General features: G+C 47.3%; 1 long non-coding RNA gene across 1 annotated transcript; it reads left to right on the forward strand.

Annotated features, from left to right (window-relative positions):
* Positions 1-3799: 3799 nt before the first annotated feature.
* On the forward strand, positions 3800-9027 carry LOC140458996 (uncharacterized). Its single transcript, XR_011953805.1, has 3 exons — positions 3800-3868; positions 5298-5420; positions 8899-9027. It is a non-coding gene; the product is annotated as an uncharacterized lncRNA (long non-coding RNA).
* Positions 9028-15111: the final 6084 nt, after the last annotated feature.

Consider the following 15111-nt stretch of genomic DNA (forward strand, 5'->3'; position numbering starts at 1 on the left):
ATTCAGTGAATAAGTCATGCCCTGAATTGCTTTTCCAAAATGCAGCACCTCACATTTATCTAAATTAAACCCCATCTGATCAATATCTCATTGCACTCGGAGGTAACCTTCTTCGCTGTCCACAATACCTCCAATTTTGTATGACCCGCAAACTTATTTACCGACACCAAACAATTTAAGTGAATGACGAAACAAATCCAGAAATAAGCATTCTTTTTTTCTGGTTTTGAATGTGCTTTGCGTAAATTTGCCCGAAACGTCGATTTCGCTGCTCGTTGGATGCTGCCTGAACTGCTGTGCTCTTCCAGCACCACTAATCCAGAGTAATGTGATGGGAGAGTTTACTGAGGGGAAGGATTTCCTTTGTGTGAGCTCTGCAGTAGATTTTCTTCATTCGTGGAGGGAATTGCCTTCTTACTCACGACTGCATAGCTCTGAATGATGATACAATGCTGTCTGAATCAGTACATATAAACACCCCATTTCACTCCTTTTCACAACATCTGAGATCTTTAGCACATTGTATCACGCTCTTCTTTGGAGGCAAAAAAGCATGAAATGGAGCCTCAAGGAATCGGAGCAGGAGTGGGGCTCAAAGTTTGGTAGAAGATTTGTAGCTCGGGTGCTCGTTGTTTTGGTTCTGTTCGCCGAGCTGGGAATTTGTCTTGCAAACGTTTCGTCCCCTGTCTAGGTGACATCCTCAGTGCTTGGGAGTCTCCTGTGAAGCGCTTCTGTGATGTTTCCTCTGGCATTTATAGTGGCCTGTCTCTGCTGCTTCCGGTTGTCAGTTCGAGCTGTCCGCTGTCGTGACCGGTATGTTGGGTCCAGGTCAATGTGTTTGTTGATAGAGTCTGTGGATAAGTGCCATGCCTCTAGGAATTCCCTGGCTGTTCTCTTTTTGGCTTGCCCTATAATGGTAGTGTTGTCCCAGTCGAATTCATGTTGCTTGTCGTCTGTGTGTGTGGCTACTAGGAATAGCTGGTCGTGTAACAGCACACAAACCAACAGCCACTCTCAGACAACAACTCACCAGAACGAAGGACCCGATACCCAACATGAGGAAAACTAATGTAGTGTACAAAATCCCATGCAAGGACTGCACAAAACACTACAACGGACAAACAGGAAGACAGTTAACGATCCGTATACACGAACACCAACTAGCCACGAAACAACACGACCAGCTATCCTTAGTAGCCACACACACAGACGACAAGCAACATGAATTCGACTGGGACAACACTACCATTATAGGGCAAGCCAAAAAGAGAACAGCCAGGGAATTCCTGGAGGCATGGCACTCATCCACAGACTCTATCAACAAACACATCGACCTGGACCCAATATACTGGCCACGACAGCGGACAGCTCGAACTGACAACTGGAAGCGGTAGAGACAGGCCACTATAAATGCCAGAGGAAACATCACAGAAGCGCTTCACAGGAGGCTCCCAAGCACTGAAGATGTCACCTAGACAGGGTACGAAACGTTTGCAAGACAAATTCCCAGCTCGGCGTACAGAACCACAACAGGAGTAGGGCATTCATTCTATCAGATCCTGGCTGGGCTAACCCAGGCCTCAACACCTCTTTTATGCTTTATCCGCATAGCCCTCAACTGCTCAATATTTCAAAAATCTTTCTGCCGTCTTTTAGAATAATTTGAGATAGAATCACAAATTCCCTACTGTGTGGAAACAGGCCCTTCAGCCCAACAAGCCGCACTGACCCTCTGAAGAGTAAGCCAACCAGACCCATTCCCTCCCACATTTCACTTTCACAATTGTTTGGGCTAGAAAATTCTAGCCATTCACTGAGAGAAAAAAATCTTTACATTTTTTACAGAATGAATGTTCACTTATGTAATGTCCCCTGGTTTGACACTTCACTGGTGCTAGAAGATCTAGTCAACACCTACCCTGTCAAGCTCCTCAGAATCTTGTTTCTATAAAATCACTCCTTATATTATGTGGTTGGCACGGTGGTTAGCACTGATGTCTCACAGTGCCAGAGACCTGGGTTCAATTCCTGCTTCAGTTAACTCTGTGTGGAGTTCGCACGTTGTCTGTGTGGGTTTCCTCTGGGTGCGACAGTATCCTCCCACAATCCAAAGAAAAGTGCAGGTTATGTGAATTGGCAATGCTAAATTGCCTGTAGTGTTAGGTGTAGGGGAATGGGTCTGGGTGGGTTGTGCTTCGGTGGGTTGGTGTGGACTTGTTGGGCTAAAGGGCCTGCTTCCACACTGGATGTAATCTGTTTGTCGAGATTCTATTGAATAATGACCTAATCTGTTTAGATATTCCTGATAGGTCAACCTTTTCGTCCTCTAAGCAGCTAGCTGAATCTTTTTTTTTAATGGCCTCCAATCCTGGTTTATCCCTTAGCAATGGGAGCTAACATTGTATACAGTACTCCAAGTGAGGTCTCAGCAACAGCCAGTGTGGTTAACCAATCCTCACTCCGTGCAAATACCTTACCCCTGACACAGTGAGCTCCTGTATTATGCAATTAACTTTTCTGAAGCACCTTATCATTTGCATTTTTAAACTCTAAATACAGAACATCATTGGATTGCCCTTTATCAGCCCTGCTTGTTAGCTCCTCAATGAACTGTTGCAAAATTGTCATTGTGTCTCTTTCACAAAACCCAGTCTACCATGTTTAATGATAAGCTTTTCTAAATGTCCTGCTATTTATTACTTTAATATTCGTCTCTGCTGTATTACAAAAACAGATATTAAACTAGCTAGTCTATAGTTTCCTGATTTCTGTCTCCCTTCCCTTCTTGAACAGGCGCTTCAATCCACTGGATGCTTCCTGTATCCCCTGATTCTGGAATATTCCAATCGATGCCTTGAATATCTCTGCAGTCAGTTGCCTTAAAAATGTTTGATCCAGGCCATTAGGTCCTGTCTGCCTTCAGTCCTATTAGTTGGTCAATAGTTTGTCCCTTGTGACAAAGACTGATATAACATTTTTCTACCCATGATTAACTTGCTTATTTGCTACCTTTAGGATGATAACGGTATCCTCCTTCATGAAGATCAATGTAAAATATCGGTTTAAATTATCTGCTGTTTCCTTGTACCCATGATCAATTCCACAGTCAGAACCTCCAAGGGTTCGATGCTGACGTTAGATACTCAATTTTTATATACCTGTACAACTCTCGCCATTCATTTTTGTTTCTTGTCAATTTAATTGCATGATCAGTTTTCTCCCTTTTTGGTCATCCGCGGCTATGTCATTCTTTTCCTTGTGGGTACTACTCTTGACTGCCTTTGTTACCCATGGGCGGTTCACCTTTCTCTTCGAGTTCTCCTTTTTGCTTCAAATTAACTTTTGCTAAGAATTATGTTAAACAAAACTCATCATATTACAGTGACTGAGCATGTGATTTTTTTTAAACATTGGATGCCTTAATGTCCTCATTGGGTTTTGATGTTTCAAGGAAGATCTGAGATCATCTGCAAAGGAGGTGGCAGATGATTCACTGTTAATTTACAAAATTAATTTGAATACTTGCAAAAAGAAATTATTTGCATTACTGTGAGAGCAGGGATCTAGCCAAATAGCTATTTTAAAAAGGTGGCACTGTTGTGATGGGTTGAATAGGGGCCTCTGATTTCAAAAGCACAATGTGATCCAAGTTGTCTTCTAATCTGTGCTGTACTAATTCTTTCTGATTGAGATGATTGGGTTGGCATGTGTGCAGGTTGTAGAAGGATCTCTGACTGCCACAAACCGATCTGGGGGAACAGCTCCTGTGTCAGTGACAGTGCTGTTGGACTAATAGAGGCAACAACATTCAGACTTCATGAAGCAACTGTGAACCAGAGCTGCAAACCCACAATCCGAAGAACTGCAGGTTAGGTGAATTGATCATGCTAAATTTCCCATAATGTCCAGCGATGCACAGTTTCGGTGCATTAGTCAGGGGCAAACATTGAGGAATAGGTTTGGTTGGGATACTCTTTGGAGGGTTGGTGTGAATTTGTTGGGCTGAAGGGCCTGTTTCTACAATGTAGGGATTCCATGCTCTGAGTAATTTTGGAGATCTAACAGAATCCTGGTATTCAGAGGGTTCTCTGTTAGTTAAAATAATATTGCGCACTCAGATAATGTTAACTTCTGAAGCAGTTTGAGGTAGACTGCTCTGTGCAATTTCACAACAGATGCTCTGGAACCAATCATGGAACAGCTATTTTAGACCTGATAATATGATTCATTAATGAACTCAAAGTAAAAGACCTTTTTGGTAAGATGCAATGCAGCATGATAGAATCTAGCTGTAGGGTGAGGAATTTGGTTCTTCAACGAGTATCTAAACTTAAAGGCAATCACAAGGGGATAAGGTAGTAGTTCGCTAAACTGGAATGGGACTATAGTTAGAATGTTAAAGCAGAAGAATATATTCAGTTATTTTATAATTCTCAACAATATATATTAAAGTGTAAAAGAAATGCACGATGAACAGCGGTGCATAGCTGAGGGAATTATGAGTGACATCAAATTGAAAGAAAAGATGCACAAAACTGCAAAGATGTTGGTAGACTAGAAAGTTTAAACATTTCAAACTATCGAAGGATGAACAAAACAACAGATGGAAGATATTTTGTCTCTTGTCAGAGAGACTGTAGTAACATCTTTGTTCCCATTTAATACCTTGCTTATTTCCCAGCATTAGAGTGGTAACAGTAGCTTCTGGATTAGTAAGATAATTGGGCAAATTAACCCACCAGTTACTCAGCCTAAAACACAGTGCTCTTGTGATGCTGTGGTTGTGTTTCCAACTTTGAGCCAGAAGGCCTGGAACTGTCCCACCAGTTCCAGAGGTGTCATAATGCACTGAAATTGGTTGATTGGGAAAGGAATATGAGACAAGATGGTCTCTGGGAATTCCAAACTTGACTGTTTTGTATCCTCACCTGAGGCCTGATCTCAATTAATCTGCCTCATTTAAATGGAATTGCCTTTTCTTGTGTTGAATATAATTGAAGTTTGTCCTGTCTGCATGCCCTTGTGCAAAACATGTTGCAATCTGTCAAAGAATAAGATTGAAAACTCCGATCAGCCTGTTCAAGGCCTTAAACCAGTGGCCTTTTGCACTGGGACAGTAGGTGCTTCAGAATTGATCCCATTTCCCATTAAGCTGAGACAGGTGGTGGTGAGCTTGCTGAAATGTCTTTCACTGAAACATTTTTGAATTAAAATAAATTACTTTGGTTGCGGTACAATTGAATTTAGACACTTAGTGGGGAGTATCGACTGTCATTTCTTTGTTTGTTTCATCGCAGAAGGAATGAGACCAGCCCAACGCCAGCCGGACCTGCGGAGAAACTGCCAGATATTAAAATGCGTAACTCTGCTTCATTAGCTAGTCTGACTGAGTCATCCAGACTCAAACATCATAACTGGAGGTGGGCTTTTTGTGTTCACTGTGGATGCTTTCACAGAGTTCAAAATTAATGCATAACATATTTCTTGAGAACTGAAAACAACAAATACTGAAGATCACAGGAGGGAGCTGATGGCTGAGTGATATTATTGCTAGACTGTTTATCCAAAGATCCAGGTTGCATTCTGGAGAACCAGGTTCGAATTGTGTCACAGGAAATGGTGGAATTTGAATTCAGTGAATATCTGGAATTAAGAATCTCATGACCATGAATCCTTTGTTGGGTTATGGAAAACCCATCTGGTTCACTAATGTGCTTGAAGTAAGAAGCTACCATCCTTACCTAGTTTGTCCTACATGTGACTCCAGACACACAGCAATGAGCTTGACTTTTAACTGCCCATTGGGCAATTAGGGATGAGCAATGAATGCTGCTGAGCCAATGACACCCTCATCCCTTGAACTTCTTTTTTTAAAAAAAATTGATGGAGAGAGCAAGCTAACATTTTGAGTCCAGATGATTCGACATCAGATCTCTGATCGAGTCATCGAGACACATCGTTAACTTTCTTAGTCTCCAGGGATGCTTTCTGACCTGCTGTCAGCTCCAGCATTTGCTGTTTTCAGTACAGATTCCACCATCTGTAGTAATTTCCTTCTAAACTTCTTCATTATGTTGTTTATTAAATGTCCACTAAATTGCTGCTACGACTCAACACCTTACCTACAGAGTACTGTGGCCCTGGTGTCAAAAGCCTCCATTAACTTGTTCAATTACACCATAGTTTAGGACAATTGCAAAATGCCACTGTGGCTGAAAAGAATAGAATCATAGTCACCAACATGGAAATGAACCCTTCGGTTCAACTCATCCATGTCAACCAAATTTCCCAAACTATGCCAGTGCAGTTTGCCAGCATTTGGCTTATATTCCTCAACCTATCCTATTCATGTACCTCCCCAAATGTCTTTTAAATGTTATTACTGTACTTGCATTTACCACTTCCACTGGCCGTTCATCCCGTGTCCCAACCAATCTCTTTGTGAAAACGTTAGCAACTCATAGTTTCACTGTTGACTACGGTGTGCGAATCGCTGGGGATGATTGTTCATTCAGGACCACCCCCATCTGAGCACGGCTTGAATGTAGCTTGGGCCTTCTTGTGGGTTACCACATGCTGCTCAAGGCTTTGTGTTTGCGCAGCACAGCTGTCTATGGGTGGGGGTGTTGTGGAAGGAAGGAGGAGGAATGAAGGAATTAATGAATTTATGGAATATGGGTGTCACTGGCTGTGCGAACATTTATTCCCTCATTCTAATGCCCTTGAGAAGGTGGTTGTGAGCTCTCTTTTTGAATCATTGCAGTCCGTGTGGTTTATAGACCTATTGGTAGTGCTGTTGGGAGGGGATTCCAGAATTTTGGCTCAATGACACTTCAGGACTGCTGAAAGATTTTCAACTCCAGATGGTAGTGGCTTGGAAGGGAACCTGCAAGAGGTGATGTTCCCATGAAACTGCTTCCCTTTTCCTTTTGTTTGGTATTGGTCATAGGTTTGGAAGATGCTATTGAAGTGTTATGAATTGATGTAATGTATCTTGTAGATAGTACATAGTGCTGCTCTGGGCATCAGTGGAGGAGGGAGTGAATGTGGTGCCAATCAAGCAGTCTGCTTTTTCCTGACACTGTCAAGCTTCTTGAGTGTTCTTGGAGCTGCACCCAAACCTAGCCAAGTAGTGAATATCCTATTGCACTCCGGAGTTGATTCTTGTCGATGGTGGACAGACTTCAGAGATTTGGAGGGTGGTTTCCTTCCCATAGTTATATGGAAAGTCCACTTCAATTTCTAGTCAATAGTAAACCCCCAGAATATTGATGGTGGGGGATTCGGTGATGGTGGGTTTGAAGAAAGAGGCTGCAAGGTTTTTGGTGAAGGGGCTTCAGGTTGAAAGCTAGGGAGGGGGGAATAAGGTAGAGGCTAGAAATGGATGGGTGGGGAAAAATGCTGCAAAGGAGACATCATGGTCTTTTCTCTGTGCTGGGTCCAGCTGGTCTGCTGACACTACTGTAGAGATATTGTGCCTCACCTCACCAAATCAAACAGCCTCTCACCATAGTCTTTCCAATACCAGGCCCATTAAACACCTTGTATTAGTCCATTCCTCTTACTTCCTCCTTTTGAAATTAGAACAAAAGAGCATCAGAAGTAGGAGCAGGATTATTAATCCAGCCCCTTGTACCTGCTCTGCCATTTGATGCAGACATGGTTAATCTCATCTTGGCCTGAACACCACTTTCCTGACAGCTCTCCTTAACTCTTCAACCCATTACTAATTAAAAACCTGTGTGTCTCTTATTTAAATTTACTTCATGTCCCAGAATCCACATTGTTCTGAGGTAGTGAATTCCCAAGATTCACAATCCTCTGAGAGAAGTAATTCCTCCAACTTTCCCTTTATTGTAAACTTACGACAACTCATTGTAGATTGAATCATCTTCTCTGCATCTACTTGGTCAATCCCTTGACCATTTTATAGACCCTCAATGGTACCACCTCTCATTCTTGGGCTCCAATGAATATGAATGCAAATATTGGTTGGAGTTCAGCTTGTGACATTTTAATAACTGTGGCAGAGGATGTTGGTTCAAAACTGAGCTGGACAGTTAGTGCTTTTCAAATAAGAAATAGTTGATGAGATTAAGTACGTTAATATATTGGAGTTTTGTTTTTAGGAAGATTTACTGTTGGGAAGATTTGGTTAAGGGAATATTGCAGTCAAAGCTGTGGAAGATTAACCTCCACCCATGTGTGAGGTCGTACACTGTGGTCAAAAGACTAAAGAGACCACTTCCTCTTTGGAAATATGTCCTTAAATAGGGCAGAGGGATCTGGAGATAGGAATGAGTCACTGGCAGCAAATGGCACCGGTTTGTGAGGTTAGATCGAGAAGTAGATCATGGGTTTATTTCTGGGGCGACAGAATGGAAATGTGTTCGATATGTGTAGGACCATGGACAGGTCACCCTTGGAGCACTGCACACAGTTCGGATCGGGGAAGGTAAAGAATAGTTACTGGAATTATATCCAAACTGAGTTTGAATTCATCAAGTAAGATTGGGCAGTCTTGTCTCATTGAAAAAGAGTGACATGGTCCAGTTACGTTTGATCGGGTAGACATGGAAAAGATGTTTCTGTTTGCGAATGACAGAATCCACTGGATCTGGGGATATAATTGTAATCACTATTAAATCTAATGGGGAATTTGCAGAGGGCGACAAAGTCTTTACCCAGAAAGGGGTTTGACTGTAGAACTTACTTCATCAGGAATAATTGAATCAAATAACAGATGAATTCAAGGAGGAGCTTGGAATACAAGAAATCGAAGAAAACTATGTTGATGGGTTTAGGTTGGGAAGGAAGCCTGTATAAATCACAAATACTGAGAACCTGTTTTTGTGTCCTGAAACTACGCATCTGTGTTGTTCTGTGACATTTCTATAGGAGCAGCAGCGGCAGCAGTAAATAAGGCAGCTCACCCTTACCATTCTTGGAGAAAAGCAGAACCTCTGGCCACACAAAAGGGAAATAGCTCTATTGAGGAGGTGGTTCAAACAGTGGTCTACGTCTCGATCCGCAGAGACAGTGTGCCTTCATTACCTGGTGAGAAAGGTGAATTCTTTAACCAGAAATGATGTTTTGTCCTTCCACTGATCTCATGACTTAAGCAGGGAAATGTGTCTCTTCAGTTCGATGATTTGAATCAATCAAATCTTTTGCTACGTTAGCACTCCTTCCCTACCCAAACGATATGTGGGTCAAATAGGCACATGTCCTGCACTAATTTATTTCAAGATTCCTTTATTCAGTCATGTGCTTAAGCTATTCAATCCAACTTCCTTGTGTTTCCCTTGGATCTGTGGTTGTGCATAAGGAAATTTAAACAATGTGTGATTCAATATCAAAGTTGTGTTGAATCAATAATTGTAGCCCAACTCTGCTCTTTGAGCAGATAATTAACCCAAGGATTCTAGCTCAGCCCCTAACTTCAAGTTCAAGTTCTAAACCTTTCAGTGAGCAATGGAAAATAACAAAGAACAATGTCAATCATTTATTATCTCTCCAGACTCTGCTTCTGTTGCCACTGAGTACTGCCATGAGTTCGACAAGTCAATGACGAAAGATGAGATTGAAGAGAAATCCGTCCATTCCCTCCTGCCACCAGAGAGCCATCACCGCTTTAATATGGGGAAGAAACGCAGCCAGCAGGATGATTCAGATGAGGACATAGTGCGGGACCAATCAGCTTCTCCTATGGATTAGGGTGAGTGGTGGTACCAATTACTGGGATCTCAGTGCTTGGAATAGTTGCTCCTCTCCATGTTCGAGGTATGTTGTCATGAGATTCAGATGGAGAGGACGAGGACCATATGGTGTAACGAGTGTGAGCCAACAGTTGGGCAGGGCCTGTGTTTTTGAAAAAAAAGCGAGTACCACTCGGTAACAATGTGCCCAGAGTTTATCATTCATGCAGGAGAATAAATATTTCACATTGATAATCTTTGTGATCGTGTTTCCATGTGTTGAAGACAAAGATTAATATTTAATGGGATTAATTGCTCCCCCAATCAGATAAACACAAGGCAAATTTGACTGCGAAGAATGTCCCTGAATTTACACCTTTCTACTGTCCTTAAAGGCAATAAGATGCAAAAGATGTCCTTGCAGAGGAACTTGATTTGAACAAGAGATATTTGTGTAGATAACAAGAGATATTCTCATTGGAAGGGGATATGGTTAGTGATATCCTGCATGGATCGGTGTTGGAGCCCTAATTATTCACTATTCATAATGAAAGGAAAGCCACATTCAAAATTTGGGGCCACTCTGCATATTACTGCGATTCCAAGTGTAGGTAAATGGAAGCATAGCATTAAAAAGCAATCTTGATAGATTCAGTTAAATGAAAAATAAGCGACAGATGAGTTTGTGCAGGCAAGTGAGAGGTTGGATCAAAATAGGACATTTCTTGATTGTGAAAATAGAGAGAGAGTGGACTCCAAAGAAACTTGGTGGGATTGATCCAGCTGTATAGTTTATGAAAATGTCACAGACAGGTTCAGAAAAGTGACCAAGGGGCCGGTAGAATGTTGACATTGATCTCGACAGACGACGAGATACCAAAGGATTAGAAGTCATGCTTCAGCAAATCCGAACCTAGTTAGACCAAGCTGTCAGGGCTGGGCACCACGGCTTAAGGAGAGTATCACTCTGAGTGGAAGTGCAGTGTAGATTTACTGATGTGATACTTGGATTCCAAGGTTTAATTTAAGAAGATTAAACAGATAAACTGTTAGAGTCAGAACATTGAGGTGTGATATCGGGGAACACATTTATACACAGAAATGGATAAAGTTGGATAAAGTTCCACAAACAGCGATTGACTGGAAATCATTTGCAAATTTTAAATCTGAGATTGGTAGATTTTGAATGAAAATGCTGAAGGATTATGGGACAAAGACAGGGATTTGTCATGATGAGGAAGATTACCATGATTTGGGTAAATGGTGGAATAGGCTCACGGAGCTCAAAAGCCTCCTCGTGCTCTGATGTTGATGTAACCATGGCACTCTTATTGTCTGCAAGTGCAACTCCTGTTGTGTTTTTGGTTATTTATCAGAACCTGGCAGCAAGTTAGTGACTGGAGTCCTGACCAGAAAATCATCAGTGTGAGGGACTTCGCTGGTCTTAATGTGTTTCACTTCTGATGAAATGACATAGCCAGCAACTCTCCTTCCATCCCTCCCCCACTCTCTACCCCACACTCTCCCCCGCTCCCGGCAACCCCCTCTTAACACCCCACCCTTCTCCCCACCACCTCTACTCCATCGCGCCCCCCTCTCGCCTCCCCTCTCGCGCCCCCGGCACCCCCTCTCGCCCCCCCGGACCCCGGCCCACCCTTTCGCCCCCCCATTTGCCACCCCCTCACACCCCTTCTCCCCCCTCCTCCACTCTCACCCACCCCATCGCCCCCGCCTCTCGTCGCCCCTCTCTCGCTGCCCCTTCTCCCTTTTGCCCCACTTCTCACCCCCCCACCCTCCTGCCCCCTCACACCCATTCTCCCCCTCCCTCTACCCCCTTCCTCTATCGCCCACCCCCTCCCTCTACCGCCCCTCCCTCTACCCCCTCCCTCTACATCCCCTACCCATCCTCCCTCTCTCCCCCTCCTTCTACCCCCCTCCCTCTACCATCTCCCTCTACCCCCCTCCCTCTACCCCCTCTGTACTCCCTCCCCATCTCTCTCTGTTTCTTTCTTTCTTGCCTCTCCCTCACTGCCACTCTGCCACTCTCGCTCGTTCTCGCTCCCTCACTCCCTCGTTCCCATGCTCCCACTCTGCCAATCTCGCTCTTTCCTTTCACTCTCTCGCTCTCTCTTTATCTGCCCTGTCTCTCTCTTGCTCTTTCTTGCAGCTGTTCCTCGCGCTCTCTCTCTTGATCATGCTCCCTCTCTCTTTCAGCCCTCCCTCCCTCTCTCACAACCCTCTGTCTCTCATCCCTCTCTCTCTCACTCGCCCCCTCTTTCTCTCGCCCTCTCGCTCTCCCCATCTCTCTCTCTCGCTCCTTCTCTCTCTCGCTCCCCTTTCCTCCCTCTCTTTCATATCCCCTTTCTCCCTCCCCCTCTCTTTTGCGCATGGCCCTCTCTCTCTCTTACACCCACTTTCGCCCCTCTCTCTCGATATATCTCTCTTTGTTCCTCCTGTCACCATCGCTCTCACCTCTCTCGCTCTCTCTCTATCACCTCTCCCTCTTCCTCCTCTCACTCTCTCGTTCTCTCTGTCGCCGCTCTCTAACCCCTTCCTTGCTCTTTCTCGATCACTCTCTCCCTCACCCTCTCTCCCACACCCTCTCTCCCTCTCTCTTTCCCTCACTCTCTCACTCTCACTCTCTCTCTCCTATTTGCCCCCTCTTTCCCTCATTCTTGCAACTCTCTCCCTCTTTGTCTCATTCTCTCTCACTCGTTCTCTCTCTCTCACTAACTCTCGGTCACTCTCTCCCTCTCTCTCGCCCCCTCCCCCTCTCTCTCTGGCCCCCTCCCTCTCTGTTTTGCCCCTTTCTCTCTCTCGCCTCCCCTCCCTCTCTCTCTCACCCTGCTCCCTCTCTCTCTCGCCCCCTGCCCTCTCTCTCTCGCCCCCCTCCCTCGCTCTCTCTCTCTCTCGCCCTCCTCCCTCTCTCTTGCCCCCCCCTTTCTCGCCCCCCCTCTCTTGCCCTCTCTCTCTCGCCCCCTCCCTCTCTCTCTTGGACCCCCCTCCCACTCATTCTCGTAGCCATTTCTCTTTTTCTCTTGCCCCCTCCCTCTCTTTCTCTCTCGCCCCGTCCCTCTCTCACTCACATCCCCCCCCTCACTCACACCCCCTCCATCTCTCTCTCTCAGCCTCCTCCCTCTCTCTCTCTCTCTCCCTCCTTCTCTCGCTCTTGCCCCCCTCCCTCTCTCTCTCCCCCTTCTCTCGCTCTCGCCTCCCCTCTCTCGCTCACCCCCTCTCTCTCTCGCTCGCCCCCTCCCTCTCTCGCTCGGACCCCTCCCTCACTCGCTCGTCTGTCCCCTCCCTGTCTCACCGCCCCTCCTTCCCTCTCTCGCCCCCCTCCCTCCCTTGCACCCCTCTCTCTCTCTCTCGCGCCCCTCTCTCTCTCTCTCGCCCCCTCTCTTTCCCTATGTCACTCCTGCCCCCCTCTCTCTCTCTCTCGCCCCCCCTCTCTCTCTCTCTCGCCCCCTCTCTTTCCCTATGTCTCTCCTGCCCCCTCTCTCTCTGTCTCTCGCCCCCCTCTCTCACCCCCTCTCTCGCCCCTCTCTCTCTCGCCCCCCCTCTCTCGCCCCACACTCTCTCTCTCGCCCCCCTTTCTCGCCCCTCTCTCTCTCGCCCCCCTCTCTCGCCCCTCTCTCTCTCTCTCCCCCTCTCTCTCTCACCCCCCTCTCTCGCCACTCTCTCTCTTGCCCCCCTCTCTCGCCCCTCTCTCTCTCTCTCCCCCTCTCTCTCTCTCGCCTCCCTCTCTCTCTCTCTCGCCCCCTCTCTCTCTCACCCCCCTCTCTCGCCACTCTCTCTCACACCCCCCTCTCTCGCCCCTCTCTCTCTCTCTCTCTCTCTTTCTCTCACCCCCCCTCTCGCCACTCTCTCTCTCCCCCCTCTCTCTCACCCCCCTCCCTCTCTCTCTCTCCCTCTCTGGCCCCCTCGCTGTCCCTCTGTCTCTCCCGCCCCTCTCTCTCTCTCTCTCTCGCCCCCTCTCTCTCTCTCTCTCGTCCCCCTCTCTCTCTCTCTCTCGCCCCCTCTGTCTCTCTCTCTCTCGCCCCTCCCTCTCTCTCTCGCCACCCAAACTCTCCCTCGCCCTCCTCCCTCCCTCTCTCTCACCGCCTACCTCTCACTCTCGCCACCGTTTCTCTTTTTCTCTCGCCACCTCCCTCTATCTCTCTCGCTCCCTCCCTCTCTCTCTCACCCCCACCCTCTCTCTCGCCCCGTCCCTCCCTCTCTCACGCCCCCCTCCCTCTCTCTCACACCCCCCTCCCTCTCTCTCTCATGACCCCCTCTCTCTCTCACGAAACCCTCCCTCTCTCTCTCTCGCCCACTTCCTCTCTCTCTCACCCCCTCCCTCTCTCTCTCTCTCGACCCCCTCCCTCTCTCTCGCCCCGTCCCTCCCTCTCTCTCTCTCGCCCCCCTCTCTCTCTCTCGCCCCCCTCTCTCTCGCCCTCCCATCCCACTCTCTCTCTCGCCCCCCCTCTCTCTCTCTCTCTCTCTCGCTCTCTTCCCACTCTCTCTCGCCCTCCTCCCTCTCTCTCTCTCTTGACCCCCTCCCTCTCTCACGTCCCCGCCCTCTCTCTCTCCCCCGCCCTCTCTCTCTCGCCCCCTCTCTTTCCCTCTGTCTCTCCCGCCCCACTCTCTCTCTCTCTCTCTTGCGACCCCCCCTCTCTCTCTCTCACCCACCTCTATCTCTCTATCTCTCTCACCCCCTCTCTCTCTTCTCTCGCCCCCCTCTCTCACCCCCCTCTCTCTCTCTCTCTCGCACCCCTCTCATGCCCCTCCCTCTCTCTCTCTCTCACACCCCTCCCTCTCTCTCTCTCTCGCCCCCTCCCTCTCTCTCTCGCCCCCCTCCCTCTCTCTCTAGCACTCCTCCCTCTCTATCTTTCCACTCCCTCTCTCTCTTTTGCCCCCTCCCTCTCTCGCTCGCCCCCTCCCTCTAGCTCTCTCGCCCCCTGCCTCTCTCTCTTGCCCTCTCTCTCTCTTTTTGGCCCCCCTCTCTTTCTCGCCCCCTCTCTTTCACGGCCCCCTTCGTCTCTCTCTCTTGCCCCCTTTCTCTCTCTCGCTCCCTCGCCCCTCTCTCTTGCCCCCTTCCTCTCTCACTCTCAACCCCTTTCTCTCTCTCTCTCGCCCCTCCCTCTCTCTCTCTCTCGCCCCCTCCCTCCCTCTTTCTCACCCCTCCCACTCACTCTCGCCACCCTTTCTCTTTTTCTCTCGCCCCCTCCCTCTCTCTCTCTCGCCCCCCCCTCTCTCTCTCTCTGTCGCCCTCTCCCTCTCTTTATCTTGCATTCCTCACTCTCTCTCTCGACCCCCCTCCCTCCCTCTCTCGCCCCCTCCCTCTCTCTCTCTCGCCCCACTCCCTCTGTTTCTCTCGCTCCCCCACCTCTCTCTCTCTCTCTCTCTCTCTCGCCCCTTCCTCTCTCTCTCTCAC

This window comes from Chiloscyllium punctatum, chromosome 34 (genome assembly GCF_047496795.1).
Source record: "Chiloscyllium punctatum isolate Juve2018m chromosome 34, sChiPun1.3, whole genome shotgun sequence".
Lineage (NCBI taxonomy): Eukaryota > Metazoa > Chordata > Chondrichthyes > Orectolobiformes > Hemiscylliidae > Chiloscyllium > Chiloscyllium punctatum.